Source organism: Perognathus longimembris, chromosome 3 (assembly GCF_023159225.1).
Source record: "Perognathus longimembris pacificus isolate PPM17 chromosome 3, ASM2315922v1, whole genome shotgun sequence".
NCBI lineage: Eukaryota > Metazoa > Chordata > Mammalia > Rodentia > Heteromyidae > Perognathus > Perognathus longimembris.
In genome coordinates, this window is record NC_063163.1 from 98,027,283 (window position 1) to 98,041,758 (window position 14,476).

The following is a 14,476-nucleotide window of genomic DNA, read 5'->3' on the forward strand; positions in this document are numbered from 1 at the left end:
ATTCTCATCTATAACAAGCCACAAGTGGATGCCCTAAGCAACAATATTCCAAGGGTTAGCAGCTCCACTGTGATGTGTTGATTTCACTTATTTCCTGTTTTATTTCTCAGAACTCAGTGGATATACTCAGGTTTGACACAATATATTGTGATATGTTGCAAGGTGTCGGGAGGGGACTATCTTTTCCTTTGTAACATTCCCAATAGTTGGGTAATGATAAAGAAGGTTGAGTGGTACCCAGCATAAAATACACCCTCTGATTACTCCTCCAGAAAAATCAATAGATGATAGAGTATGGGAGTTTCATATAATGCAGTTCCTTATTGGTCAGCAAACCTGAAGGACATTTGGAGGCTTGGTTTCACCTGTTGGCAGTGAGGCACCAATTGTGGACTAGAAGTAGCTCATATGCATACTCATTGGTCTATATTTAGGAAAAGGAAGGGCTTTGAATATCAAAAGCAGCTATGGAGAGGGCTGCTGGCTCCTTTGCTGGTGGTGGGTCTTGTGGATGGAATGTGGTTTAGACTGGGTCAACTTTTTAAGCAGTTTGCACAAAGGCAAAAGTTCTTTAGGTGATTCTCCTGTTTGTTGTATAGATTGGTTCAGTACATTTGGAGTATAGTTGGATTACATTCACTTCCTGGGAGCGCTAGCTTACCATACATTTAAGCTTAGAAAATTATTTGCCATAGGCAAAGCCATTTTTTTTAAAAGCTTATTCTGAAACTTATTTCTTTTACCTACCATGAAATGATTGTTGACTAACTGGTCTTTCTGAAAACTGTTGGATTCTAGGCATTCCTGAGAAGTAGAAAGTGGATACCTTTCAAGTCAAAATGTTGATCTATTATAAATAAAATGTTTTTGCATAAGAAAGTTCTACATATCAAAAGAATCTCCAGTTGGGGGCTGGAAATATAGCCTAGTGGTAAAGTGCTTGCCTCATATACTTGAAGCCCTGAGTTTGACCACCTAAATCATCAACACAGTAGCCAATGAAGCTGGACCCTGACTCCCACCTCTCATTCTAGCTACTCTGGAGCCTGTGGTTTGAGGGTTTAGGTTCAGAATCAGTCCATGCAGAAAAGTCCACAAGACTATTTGCAATTAAGCAGCAAAAAGTCAGAAGTGGAGTTGTGCTCAAGTGTTGAAGCACCAGACTTGATTTGAAAAAAAAAAAAAAAGAACAAGAGAAGAGCATGAGGCTTGAGTGCAAGCCCCAGTGCTGGAAATAAATAAATGAACAAATAAAGCCAAACCCAGAAGCCAGTGTGTCAGGGGATCTGTGGCTTTGAGCATCCACACCACCTGCCGTGTCCCCTCTGTACCACCATCATGAAAATGGCAGTGTAGTTGATGTGCAGCATTCTGGTTCTGTTTTAAAAGCCAGAGGAAAGTGGGGGCTCAGCACTATCTTTTCTAAGACAGTTCCCCAAAAAGGATGGAGGAGGCAATGGAGAGTTTAATGCACTGAAAGACAGTCCTGTAACCAGGCAAAAATTCAATAACTCACCAACTAAGTATTAATATCTTTCACTGCAGAAAAGCAGAAAAGAATTTACTCCCAAGTGACAGGTGAAAATTTCCCTTTCACACAGATGAAGGAACTGATCCATGTTAGGGCCTGGTTAAGCCAGGGGCTTTGCTTACAGTGGTATGAATTCAATAAGCTGCACTCTACAGGGCTACCAAAATCCCTGTGCCCTGTTCCCAGCTGTGGGTTTGTTACTCTGTTCTGTTTGGGGGAGGAAGGGGAATTTTATCCTCACACCTTAAAGAAGAAAATATCAACCCCCACCTAATGGGTTTTTCCCCACTCATTAAAAAAAATACATTTCTAATTTATACAGGGTGCAACCCAGTATTGAGTCTGAATCACCTTTTCAAGGATACCTGCAATTCCCTTTATGAAACAAACCTCTAATAGTTTACATGGACTGAATGTAGGTATAAGAAGCAGCAAAGGATCCCCCAAATTCTGGGGGTGTTCAGTCCTGAGCCTGACATATGATCCCAGACTGAATCTGGCCCCTGCATCTCCTGCTGGTTCATCCATCATGTGGTACAGAGTGTGAAGTACTCGAATGAACATCAGGCTAGACCTTAAAAGCCTGTTTGATGTACATGGGACCAAAGAGGAATTGTCCTGGGTGTCATAGCTCATACCTTTAATCCTAGCTACTCAGGGGGCTGAGATCTGAGCATCAAGGGTTGAAGCCATCCTGGGCAGGAAAGTCTGAGACTCTCATCTCCAGTTAACCACCAATAAACCCGAAGTGTACTGTGGCTCTACAGGTAGACTGTTTAGGCTAGAGCACAAAAGCTCTGAGTTGAAGCCCCCAATGTTATTGAAGCTTCACTCATTAGGGGATGTTGAGAAAGATACAATTATACTGACATTTGTATTTTTGTTTTATGTGAATAAGTGCAACTAGTTTAAAGAGATATTATTCAGTTTCTACAATGTAACCAGGGAACTTTAAAAATCTGAATTGTTTGCCTGTAAAGGGAGCTCTCCCTGCTCTGCTGAAACTGGCCAGCACACAGTGAGCCCACCGGTGCCAATTTATTCCACATTTCTCTGCACTCAGTCCTTTGCTCAACACTCTGTTTCTGTTGAGCATCATCATTATACATAAATGCTATCACTTCATTTAAACTAGGTCCAAGTTTTCTCTGGCACCTAAGAGCGTGGCCTGACAAAGGAGCACAAGGTAAGCCAGCCCAGTCAAGTCAGTCCATGGTACTTGTTTGGGCTAGTAATAGTAAAGCAGCCCAGCAACCTTTGCCCTTTTAGGAAGGAGCAGCTTTACCCCCACCTGCAACGTGTGGGGACCCAACATATTCAGGTGCCAATTATACTAAAATGATAGGTTGGTTACTATGAGGCAGACTGTAACTCCATTGGCCACCTGCAACTCCATTGGCCACGTCCGTGTGACTTGACATCACTATACAGTTTCTCTGTAAGTATTTTAACCTCATTGGCCACCTGCCTGTGGCCTGGGTTAACCATGTGGTATTTGCCTTTATAAACCCCAACCTGTTGGTCACTTAGGGTCACAGTGTTAGCTCCAGAGTCTGCACTGTGTCCCTGGCCTTTCAGCTGCTTTTTTTTTTTACTGTAGCAGTTTCAGCTCCCCAGTCTGTGCTCCGTCCCTGGCTGGTCAGTTCACTTTTTGCTTCCACAATAAATCAATTTTTACTTGAGACTGTCTCTGAGTGGTGAACTCTTGGAGGGATGTGGAATCTTCTCCCTTGAGCCCCATAACATTTCTGGTGCATGGGCCAGGAAGAGTCCTTAAGCACCTTCTTTTTTGGGAAAGACACCCCTTTGAAGAAAAGGAACTTCTGCAGGTGAGTACAAGTCGGTCAGCCAATATGTCTGTGGGCCTGTCTGTATCAGAAAAATACAAACTCTGTAGGCCTAAAACAGAAGGTGGACACAGTGGAGCTCTCTAAGGCCAGGGTGGTCAAGGGATGCCTTGACCTGCCCCCCACCCCACTTCTAAGGGTCCTTACAGGAAGGCATTGTAGGGGGGAGCAGAGCTGACTCCACGGTGAATGTGCTAAGTCCCCCACACCACATGCTAACTCCCCAGCCCCCCTGAAATGAAACAAAGTACAAACATAGTGAGCTTGCATCCCTAACTTTTCTTAGAACTAGATGCCTGGAATTTTAGAGTTGGAAATATAGTAAGTTACAGTGTTAAAATTATAGCAGCTTTAAACCCTGGTGATGACTCCATGCCAGAGGGCTGAACCCCAACCTGTGAAACTAGTTCCTTGTAGTTTGACATTTAAAAATATAGGGAGACCTTGTTACTCTCTGTGCCTAGGTAGCAACCATGGTAACAGACAGTAAAACATCATCATAGTCATAGACTATAGAAATAATAATAGTAGTTATAGGATTGCCTTGGTCTTGGAGCTTGAACTCTGGACCTAGGTGCTATGCCTGAGCTCCTTTTGCTCACAGCTAGCTTTCTACCACTTGAGCCACAGAACTACTTGCAGCTTTTTCTGTGATTTATTAGGGATAAAGTTCTCACAAACTTTCCTGCCAGGCTGCCACCAAACTGTGATCCTCAGATCTCAGCCACCTAAGTAGCTAAGATTATAGGTATGAGCCCCTAGCGCCTGGCTTCTACTTCCTTTTAAAAATAATTTATTTCCTCGTTTCCATTTATACCAACCATTCAATGAGTGAGAATGTTTAAACAAACTGAAGTAGTACACAATATGAAATGATAGAGACTTTATTGTCTTTTCGGAAGAAACTTTTAAACATTTTACTCAGTTCTCCCAATAAATTGCATTTGGCATGACATCTCTAAGACATCTCCCAACACCTCTAAGACAAATATTATTAAAGACAGAAGTGCTTTTTTGTGAGCAGCATATATGATTTTTCCTGGAGCATGTTGATATGGTATCTCAAGGAGCTTGGGACGACTACCTTTAGTTACTTGCCACAATTAGTGGAATATTGGCTCATTGTTCACATGGCCCTTGTGTTCAGCCTGTCAGTAATGTCTGGATGTGAGACATGATGAAGTAAATGTCAAAAATTAGTTAGCATTGGAAAGAGGCACTGGGATGATTCTGGTAGTGAATTTAGGCTATGATCCAGAATGGCTATGTATTACAACTACTTCATGACATAAATCTTCAAGTCTACCCACTTGATGTCCATCTATTACTTGGCTGGGTGCTGATATGGGAATCCAACTTGTTTTGATGTCATAGTAACAAGTCCAATCTAGAAACCCTTTCATATCCATAGTGTCACAAGATTCTTAAAATGACATGTTTGTTGCTTTTTGAAAATCTGTTTTAAGGTCTTAAGTTCAAGCACCATACCAGGTGTTGCAGTTACCCAGTTTCCAGGCCACTTCACACATGTGCGCATGCACCCCCACCTCCACCCCCACCCCCACCACTCACACCTCCCTGTTCCTAGCTTCCCCCCACTCTAGGAGCCAGGGATATATACTGCAAAGGTAAGATATGCACCTTGGAGGGTGGGCCCAGGGCAGGTGCCTTTGGAGGTGCAGGAGATAGGTTTTGGCATCATTTGGTAAGGATTCAAACTACCTGTGGCCCTGAACATCGCTATGGTGGTGAGGAGCACAGTGGGGCAGCTGAGATGGTTTTGGCCCAGTGGACTACACAAATATAAGAAGCAATCACCATGGCTAAGGGACAGAGGCACTGGAAAGGTCAAGCTGGGATACTGAATAACCCCAGGTTGCTGGTCAGGGCCTCTAGGTAGCCTTAATGGGCAACAGAAAGAATAGGTTGAGAATCATTTCAGGGACTTGCCCAAGGAGGATGACATATGAGCCTCCTGACTACAGATGCCTCTGACTTCCTATTGGTGACAAGCGCTCCCCACCAGGATGAGAGCACAAACTCATATGTTCCTCCATTCATTCTGTTCTCTCCAGGAAAATCTTCATTGTCTTGCTAGATCTTTGGGGCTATTAATAATGTGTTTGCTATATTTTCCTTAGATATTTTAGTTTGTTTTACAAGAACGTTGGCCTGGATTAGAATCAACTATTACTGGACGTGGGAATCCCAAATCTGCTTTGAGATGTGTGGGTTTTGACAAATGAAGCTTCAGAAAGTGATTCCAAGTAGAGCATTAAGTTTTCTTTCACTTGTTTTAAAAGTACACAAACTGAGTGCTGGTGGTGCATGTCTGTAATCCTAGGTACTCAGGAGGCTGAGATCTGAGAATCACAGTTCAAATCCAGCCCAGGCAGGACTGTGAGACTCTTATTTCCAATCAACTGGCTGGAAGTGGAGCTGTGGCCCAAGTTGTAGAGAGCAAAAAAGCCAGGAAGAGCACCCAGACACTGAGTTCAGAAATCAAATCCAACACACACACACACACACACACACACACACACACACACACACACACTGCATTAGTACATTATATTAAAATGTAACTTAAGGCTAGGGATGGGATAAGGTTTGGGGAATGATGGGGGTGAAAGAAGGGATGACTGTTATGCCAAGTCGCGAAACCACCACCAAGAAGACCACCGAGACTGAGACATTCCGAAATGCAAAAGCAAGGCAAGACTTTATTCAAGCGAGCCATGGCTTGGGGCCTTTTCTTACCCACCACGGAGGTTAGGAGGCAGCCTTGAGCTGCGATTACACAGGGCTTATAAAGGAAAAACACAAAGTTACAACAATCAGGTGTTCAAGCAAGCAAGATTACAGGTACAAATCTGATTGGCTCGGGGCTCGAGGCATTCTGGGGGTGGTTAGAGTTAAGCATTCCCCGCAGTTAGAGTTCTAGACTGGCTGGGCCCTAATAAGCTTATCCTAATAAGCTTACTTACAGGGCCTGCTTATCTTAGGTTTATGTGATAAAGTGGGGTTCGCATGGTAAAGTGGGGCCTGACTGGCACTTCATTTCCCCCTTTTCTCTTTGGTACCTTGGGAGCCAATCATGGCTCCATTCTGTCCATTTCAATGGCTTGCATGTCTAGGGGATGATATAGAGATAAGGAATGGGCCAATAGGGCCCCAAAGTAGTAACCAAAAAAACTCTGGTCCCTTGGTTTTAAAGGGGGGCTGATGGGTGAAGATCATCCATCTTCTGTAGCTTCTTCAGGCTCACTGAGGGACATTGACCTTACCTAGCCAGGAACCTATACTTTACCAAGGGACTGCAGGATCAAATGTCCATTAGGAGATTTACTCCAAACTGGAAATTATACCCACATTCCTGAGCAAGCCCAAAACTACCAATGCCTTCTTGCTTGCATGGGACTTTACAGGACTCCTGCTAGTTGCTAAAATAAGGGGGTCACCCCACTTTGGAGTAAGCTGCCAAAATAACATCAACATTAGCCAGGGTAGCAAGGAAAGAAGGCAAAAAGAAAATTATAACAATATTCAGTCTAACTTTCTTTTCTTGAGGTGAAGGCGAAGCGGCTGAGTTGGGTGCTTGGAGACCTCCCATGTTCCACCATGGTAGTCTTCGTCCAGGGCAAAGGGGTCAGCTGGCCTGGTGTGGGAGTGATGGACCCAAGTGGCGATGCCATCTACCTGGAGGGCAGTGGGAGTAGTCAGTAGCACCACGTAGGGTCCCTTCCACCATGGTTCTAAGACTTAGGGGTTATGCCTCCAGACAAACACCCAGTCCCCTGGTCTGAATAAATGGAGGGTAGGGACAGAAGCGGAATCATATGCCTTAAGTTGGGGCCACATATTCTTGTGCAAGAGCTGCAAATAATCAAGTTTACACAAAAATTCAGTACCATCCAAATCAGCAAGCAATTCAGTCTGAAGGCTAGGGGAGAATTTCTTACTCTAAGCAGAGTAAAAGGAAGGAGTGACACCCAGTCTGTGCCAGTCTCTAAGGCCAATTTAGTTAAGGTCTCTTTTAGAGTCCGATTCATTCTCTCTACCTGTCCTGAACTCTGGGGTCTATAAGCACAATGTAATTTCCAATCCATCCCCAGTGCAGCGGCTATTCCCTGACTTACTTTCGAGATGAAGGTGGGTCCGTTGTCCGACCCAATGGTGGATGGGAAGCCATACCTGGGTAAGATTTCTTCCAGGATCTTCTTAGCCACTATATTCGCAGTCTCATGCTTTGTTGGATAAGCTTCAACCCATCCTGAAAAGGTGTCTACAAAAACTAGCAAATATTTGTATCCAAATTTTCCAGGTTTAATTTTTGTGAAATCTATTTCCCAATACACGCCTGGCCTATCCTATCCCCACGGAGGTGAGCTCCTTTAATAACTTGTTTATTGGGGGAATTGGTGAGCTGACAGGCCTTGCAATTTTTAACAATATCTTCAATAAGTTGACCTCCTTGTCTAGTTTTCACTTTGGAGTGTCAGAGCAAGTCCTGCATTCTTCGGGTTCCCATGTGAGAAGCTCGGTGGATTCTCTTAAGGATCCCCTTACCCAGCCCTTGTGGCAAGATAAGTTTCCCTTCACAAGTTTTCCACCAGTCATTGCTTCCTTCTCTGTTTGGGGTTTTGTGGGCCATGGGAATTTTCTTTATCCACTCCAAGTCTTCTAGGGAATACTGGGGCACAGGAGGCAAGGCTTGTGGCCCTGGGACTACTAGAGTCAATTCTGCTCTGGGCTGAAGGGCTGCTTCCTTGGCTGCCTGGTCGGCTAGATTATTCCCTCTAGTCACCGGATCAACTCCCTTTTGATGACCCAGAAAGTGCATAATGGCAATCTTTGCTGGTTCCTATAGGGCCCGGATGAGGCTTAAAATCTCCTGCTTGTTTCTAATGGCCTTTCCTTCGGCTGTCAGTAGCCCCCTCTCTTGGTATTCATGTCAGGTAGGCCTAAGGCAGGGGCTTCCAGAAAGCTTTTCTTGATTGCCAACGAAACTCTGGGAGGTTTTTGGTGGCTTCATATAGAAGCTTGGCCATCTCAGCGAACCCAGGTATCCACAGCCAGCAAAAGCTTGCTGTTGCTGTTCCCAGGAACTCTGACTTGTCTGGCTGACTTAGGCACAGGGATTTTTAGCACAGTCTCTTTATGTGTATCTGACAGCCAACACTTGCCCTTTCTTAATATGAAGCCCAGATAGTGACTTCAGGTTTACAAATTTGTGCCTTTTAACATTCTAGTTTGTAAAAGCTTTTTCCTGACTGGCTGGGGAACTGATCTCTGATGACCTAAAAAAATGCCTACATTAACAGATCTCAATAAGGATACAATCTCAGGTCTACATGCTTTCTTTCCTGAACAGATGTATCAGCTTAAAATTCTCACTGCCAAGTCAGAGCTTTGAGTAGATGCGGGGAGTGGGATTTTAAACTATCCTCTCATTTGACAAACTTACCCTTACTATCACAGATGACTGGCAAGTTCCTGCCCAGTAGACAGACATGGGCATTAGAAAGGCATGCTTACAAACTATTCTTCTAGGACTTCCTGGCTTTGATTAACTTTTGAAAGGCCAAACAGGAGTGACTCTAGGATCTGACACCATCTCTGCCATCCAAGCAGTGGCTTACTGCCTCTGGATGCTCCATCACTTTTGTCCCAGGAGTGACTTTCCACCGGACTTGGACTCAGGGCCTGAGTGCTGTTCCTCAGCTCTCCAGCTCAAGACTAGCACCCTACCACTTTGAGCCTCAAAGCAACTCAGGACTCTGTTCCCAGCACTTCTGCTTGCCAACTAGAGATGAAGACTCTCACAGAGACCTTTCTCTGCCCGGGCTGGCTTCGAAGTGCAGATTTCAGATCAGTGAGTCTTACAAGACACCACTTTACTCCAATTAAAGCAACAAGGTAGTCCACACAGAAGTAGTTTTTAAGCATGCTCTTACCTGGAACTTATTAAGGGCCAGTATTAGATCTTGTCAAACTTGTAGGAATCACCTGTGCTTCTCTGTGGGCCTGCTGGAAACTTACAAATAACCTACAGAGAAACTGGAATGACAATTAAACATTCTGGTAGCCATTATTTTCCTTTTCTCACTTTGCAATAATCATTTAGGACAATTTTACTTCCAAATTTCTTATAAATGTATTCTTGATTTCCAAAGCCTTTTTACTAACCTCTGCTTCAACAATAACACTTTAACTTTTATCTGCATTGGAAAAACTCTGAAGCTTACAGGCATTCTGAAACCAGGTGCCGCCCTTTGCCTATGGGATGCTTGTTTTTAAAAAAAAGCCTCTCTTCTCTCTCTTTTTTTTTCTTCAGTCCCAGTTATGGCATGGCATGAAGACCTTTGAACTGAAATAATTTTTTCTTAATGCAAGAAGTACAATTACAGAATTAGAAATACTTATTCATTCAGTTTTCCAATATATTACTGAGAAACATTGGCCCATTTTGCCATTTCTTCCTACGTACACAGTTAATGAGAGTTTACTTCTATCCCAATTAGTTTAATATATATCCTTTAAAATCCAAATTACAAAAATAGCATAGGAATCAAATCACATCAAATAAACTTTCTAACCATTTAGGACCTCTCAAGGGGCAGTTTTAGCAAATCATTCATTTTTACCACAAGGTTTCCAATGTTCACCTGAAAAAAAGAGAGACAAAAGAGAGGCCTTCATTGGCCTGTCCTACTCCATAGGGCTTAATGAGTTCAGGCCAGCTTGCCCTTTGTTAAATCAAATCTTTTTTTTTTTTTTTCCCAGTCCTGAGCGTTGTGGTGCTGGGGAATTGAACCCAGGGCCTCATGTATACGAGGCAAGCACTCTTGCCACTAGGCCATATCCCCAGTCCCTAAATCACGTCTTAATTTATTAAGATACCTACTTTGTTTGACTGCTAATTAATGAAGCCTGAGAAATCCTTTAACTCTAGTTCATTTTTAAAACAATGCAATAATCCTTTAAAGCATTTGGTAATGCCCAAACTTGATGACCATTTGAATTTAAACTTAAACTTAGTTTTGCATCATACTGCAGTCTTGAACATGTTTACACTCACACATGCACACACACACATACATATTCAAAAGATCTTAAAGCATGCAAAATAAGCATTGGCTGTACGTTTTCCAGTGGCAAGAGGTATTTTTTGTCAATCTTACTCCTGCAACACCCAAATTTTAAGACAAAACCTTTAACAAATGATTTTAGCATTCTCCAGCCTCATTTTCCAGGGCTTGATAGTCTTAGTTAAAATTTTAGCACACCAAATAATTTTCTGCTTAAGAAGGCTGCGTGGGGGTCCCCCAGAGTTACAGGGTGATCCACTTTTCCTACTTAAGGGCCACACTCTGGTTCTGAGCTATCCCCTTAACCTCCCTCCAGTGAGCTAGGATCAATCTAGGGGGCTAGATGGAGGTTCCCATGATAGAATGTTACCCATAGCTCTGATCAGATGTCCAGTCCATAAGGCTACAGAAAACAAAACAACTGTAACAGTACAAATGGAGGAAAACACACAGATAAGGACAAGAACAAGAACAAGAACAAGAAAAGCTGGAGATCTCCCAAGTTGGCCCACAACCTCCTGCAAGGGTGCAGAAGGAGTGGACTCAAGTTGAAAGCGGGACTCCAGGGGTCCCCCTTCAGGGGTGGGGAGTATGGGGCATCCCCTAGTCTCCCCAGGATTGCCGAGTAAGCGCATCCGCTTCGACAACCTCTCCAAGAAATAAGCAAAAGCAAAACAGACAAACAGACAAACCGACAAACAGACACATAACAGGACAAGACAAATGAACAGGGCTCTTTTCTTTTTTTCCTTTTTTTTTTTTTTGGCCAGTCCTGGGGCTTGGACTCAGGGTCTGAGCACTGTCCCTGGCTTCTTTTTGCTCAAGGCTAGCACTCTGCCACTTGAGCCACAGCGCCACTTCTGGCCATTTTCTGTATATGTGGTGCTGGGGAATTGAACCCAGGGCCTCATGTATACGAGGCAAGCACTCTTGCCACTAGGCCATATCCCCAGCCCCAGGGTTCTTTGTCTGGGGTCTTGGGGGTCTCTGGGGCTATCCCGGACGAAACCCCAAATGTTATGCCAAGTGGCGAAACCACCACCAAGAAGACCACCGAGACTCAGACATCCCGAAATGCAAAAGCAATACAAGACTTTATTTAAGCGAGCTGCAACTCGGGCCTCGTCCTACCCATCGACACAGCAGTGGTTAGGAAGGAGCCCCGAGCTGTGATTACACAGGGCTTATAAAGACAAAGAACAAAGTTACAACAATCAGGTGTTCAAGCAAGCAAGATTAGGACACAGGAACAAATCTGATTGGCTCAGGGTTTGAGGCATTCTAGGGGTTGTCAGAGTTAAGCATTCCCAGCTGTTAGAGTTCTAGACCGACTGGACCCTAATGGGCTTGTCCTGGGTTTGCTCACAGGGCCTGCTTGTCTCAGGTTCTCGTGGTAAAGTGGGGTTCCTGTGGTAAAATGGAGTTCACGTGGTAAAATGGGGCCTGACTTCAAAGCCTGGCACTTCAGTGCAAGGACATGGCTTAATGGAAAATCAGAAATTCTTTACTATGTCTGCCATGAGTCCATTCTTATGTTAACCAAACTCATCCTGTCTTAGCTACCATCAGGTATTGCTCTGGGGTCCATTCTTATGTTAACCAACCTCACCCTGTCTTAGCTATGTCGGGTGTTGCTAACTCCAACCCTTTTTGTGTTCTGGAATTTTAAGCCTATGCTGTTTCCTGGTTTTCAAACTGCATTTATCCTGAAAGTTAAGAATAAACATGGCTGCAGTCTTGAGTTACATTCTTGAGATGCAGACCTCCCATACCCCATCTTTGCCTCTTGTCTTTCTTGCATTTTTCCTTTTCTTTAATCCTTGCCCCCTGTTATGTCCATGTTGCGAGGAGACCACCAAGAAGACCACCGAGAGCCAGACGTTCCGAAATGCAAAAGCAAGGCTTTATTCAGGCGAGCTGCAACTTGGGCCTGGTCCTACCCACCGACACAGCAGAGATTAGGAGGAAGGCCATGAGCAGAGTTTTACATGGGTATTTAAAGGAAAAAATCACAAAGTTACATAAACCAGGTGCAGGCAGGATTGGGGTGTGAGGACCAATCTGATTGACATGAGCCAGGTGCAGGGTTGGGGTGTGAGGACAAATCTGATTGACTTGGGGATAGGGGGTCCCTAAAATTGGTCTGACGACATTCCAGGGTGGTCAAAGTATCTGGAACGTTACTGAACCGGTTGGGCCATCCGGGAAATGGGTTTTTATGGCCAGTTGGTTTCAGGAAATGGGTTTTTATGGCCGGTTGGTTTATTCTTAGCTTAACACAAACAACAAGATGGTTGCAGTTTCAAGATGGAGTTGTCCTCGTCTTTCACCCCCTCATTCAGGATTCCCTTTTCACTGCCGGCTGTCTCAGCAGAACTATGTGCAATATTGTGGCACAAATTTGTTTGATATTTTTCATTGCTCAGGGACTGATTTGTGGCTTTTCATGAACATGTATAAATGTCCAAATTTCTAAGTCCTCACCCTCTACCAAATCAATGCAGGCTTTCACTAGTACTGATGTAAACACCTATGAGAGTCCCACTCAGAGATAAGAATCTGGTGTTGTGTGGATCAAAGGAGCACACAGCACACAACATGTTGCCAGAGGTCAAATATTTTCTTTCATTTCAAGCTCTTTCTTCCCTTTTAAATTCCCAGGATATTTTCTCCTGGTTAGTTATACTTAAGTACCCCCACTCAGACACCCAACTCAGGAGGAACTACAGTCATGCCTAGTTAATGAACAGTGCAATTCTAGGCAAAGTAAGCCTTAAAACCACAACTCAGGCTGTGTAACAACAATGGCAACAACACAATGAGATAGCCATGTTTCAGAGGATCAAAGTAAGTCAAGTAGACAACAATGGACTCAGTAGTACGCATGTTCCATCAAACTGTAATCTGAAGTTTCTGGGAGATTCCACTAGTTTACATATATCATCTATTATATATAATATCTATTATCTGTTATTTTATATCTACTATAATATCTATTATTGCATCCCAATCTGAAAGTTATTCTGCACTTTTTGATTGGACTTATATTGTAAACCCAATGATGCTTCCCTCTCATACTCTCTAAGTCTTGGTCACATATTCTTATAAAGAATTTGTCTTTGGCCCATGACACTGTCCACTTCCTACAATGGCAAGAGAGAGACAAGGCCAGAGATGATGGAGCAGAGACTGCAGTAGTGTGCACCTGACATTGTCAGGGAAACTCTTTGTACATGATGCCAAACTTTGTGCTTCACTCTTGCCTTAGAAAGAGATTTCCTGTGTGGGAGATGAATCAAGATGTGTGCTTCCATTGATGCATATTTGTACACTTAAAATGTAAGGAGGAGGGCTGGGAATATGGCCTAAATGTAAAGTGCTTGCCTGGAATACATGAAGCCCTTGGTTTGATTCCTCACCACCACATATAGGCAAAGCCAGAAGTGGTGCTGTGCTTCACGTGGTAGAGTGCTAGCCTTGGGCAGAAAGAAGCCAGATACAGTGATCAATCCCTGAGTTCAAGCCTCATGACTGGCAAAAAAAGAAAACTTAAGGAGATACTCAGAGGAAGAACTTTACATTCAACATACACAAAAAGATAAATTATAGCATTTTTCTTCTTTTCAAATAGACTTATACTCTTTTTTTTAAAACAAGCGAACTTTAACATATAAAGACATATATTGACTGGGACTCAGTAGCATGCTGAGATGAAATGCACTGTGGTTTTATCTTCCCTCTTGGCTTTCTCTGAATCTCCCTAAATTCTGATGACAGAACATTTGTAACTTATTCCTTTTGACTGACTGCAATCTTGTGTCACAATCTGTGTGTCACAGGCATCTCTATTTTGGGGTGTACTTAGGTTGATATCTTATGTTGCTATTGTTTCAGTAAAATGAGGCTTTAATCATTGTGTTGCTTGAGTGAGGATTGTTGGTTGAAGTTTGTGTCACTCCTATGACCATTATTTTATGCTGCCTCTTTATTAGGCCATGTGCTCCTCC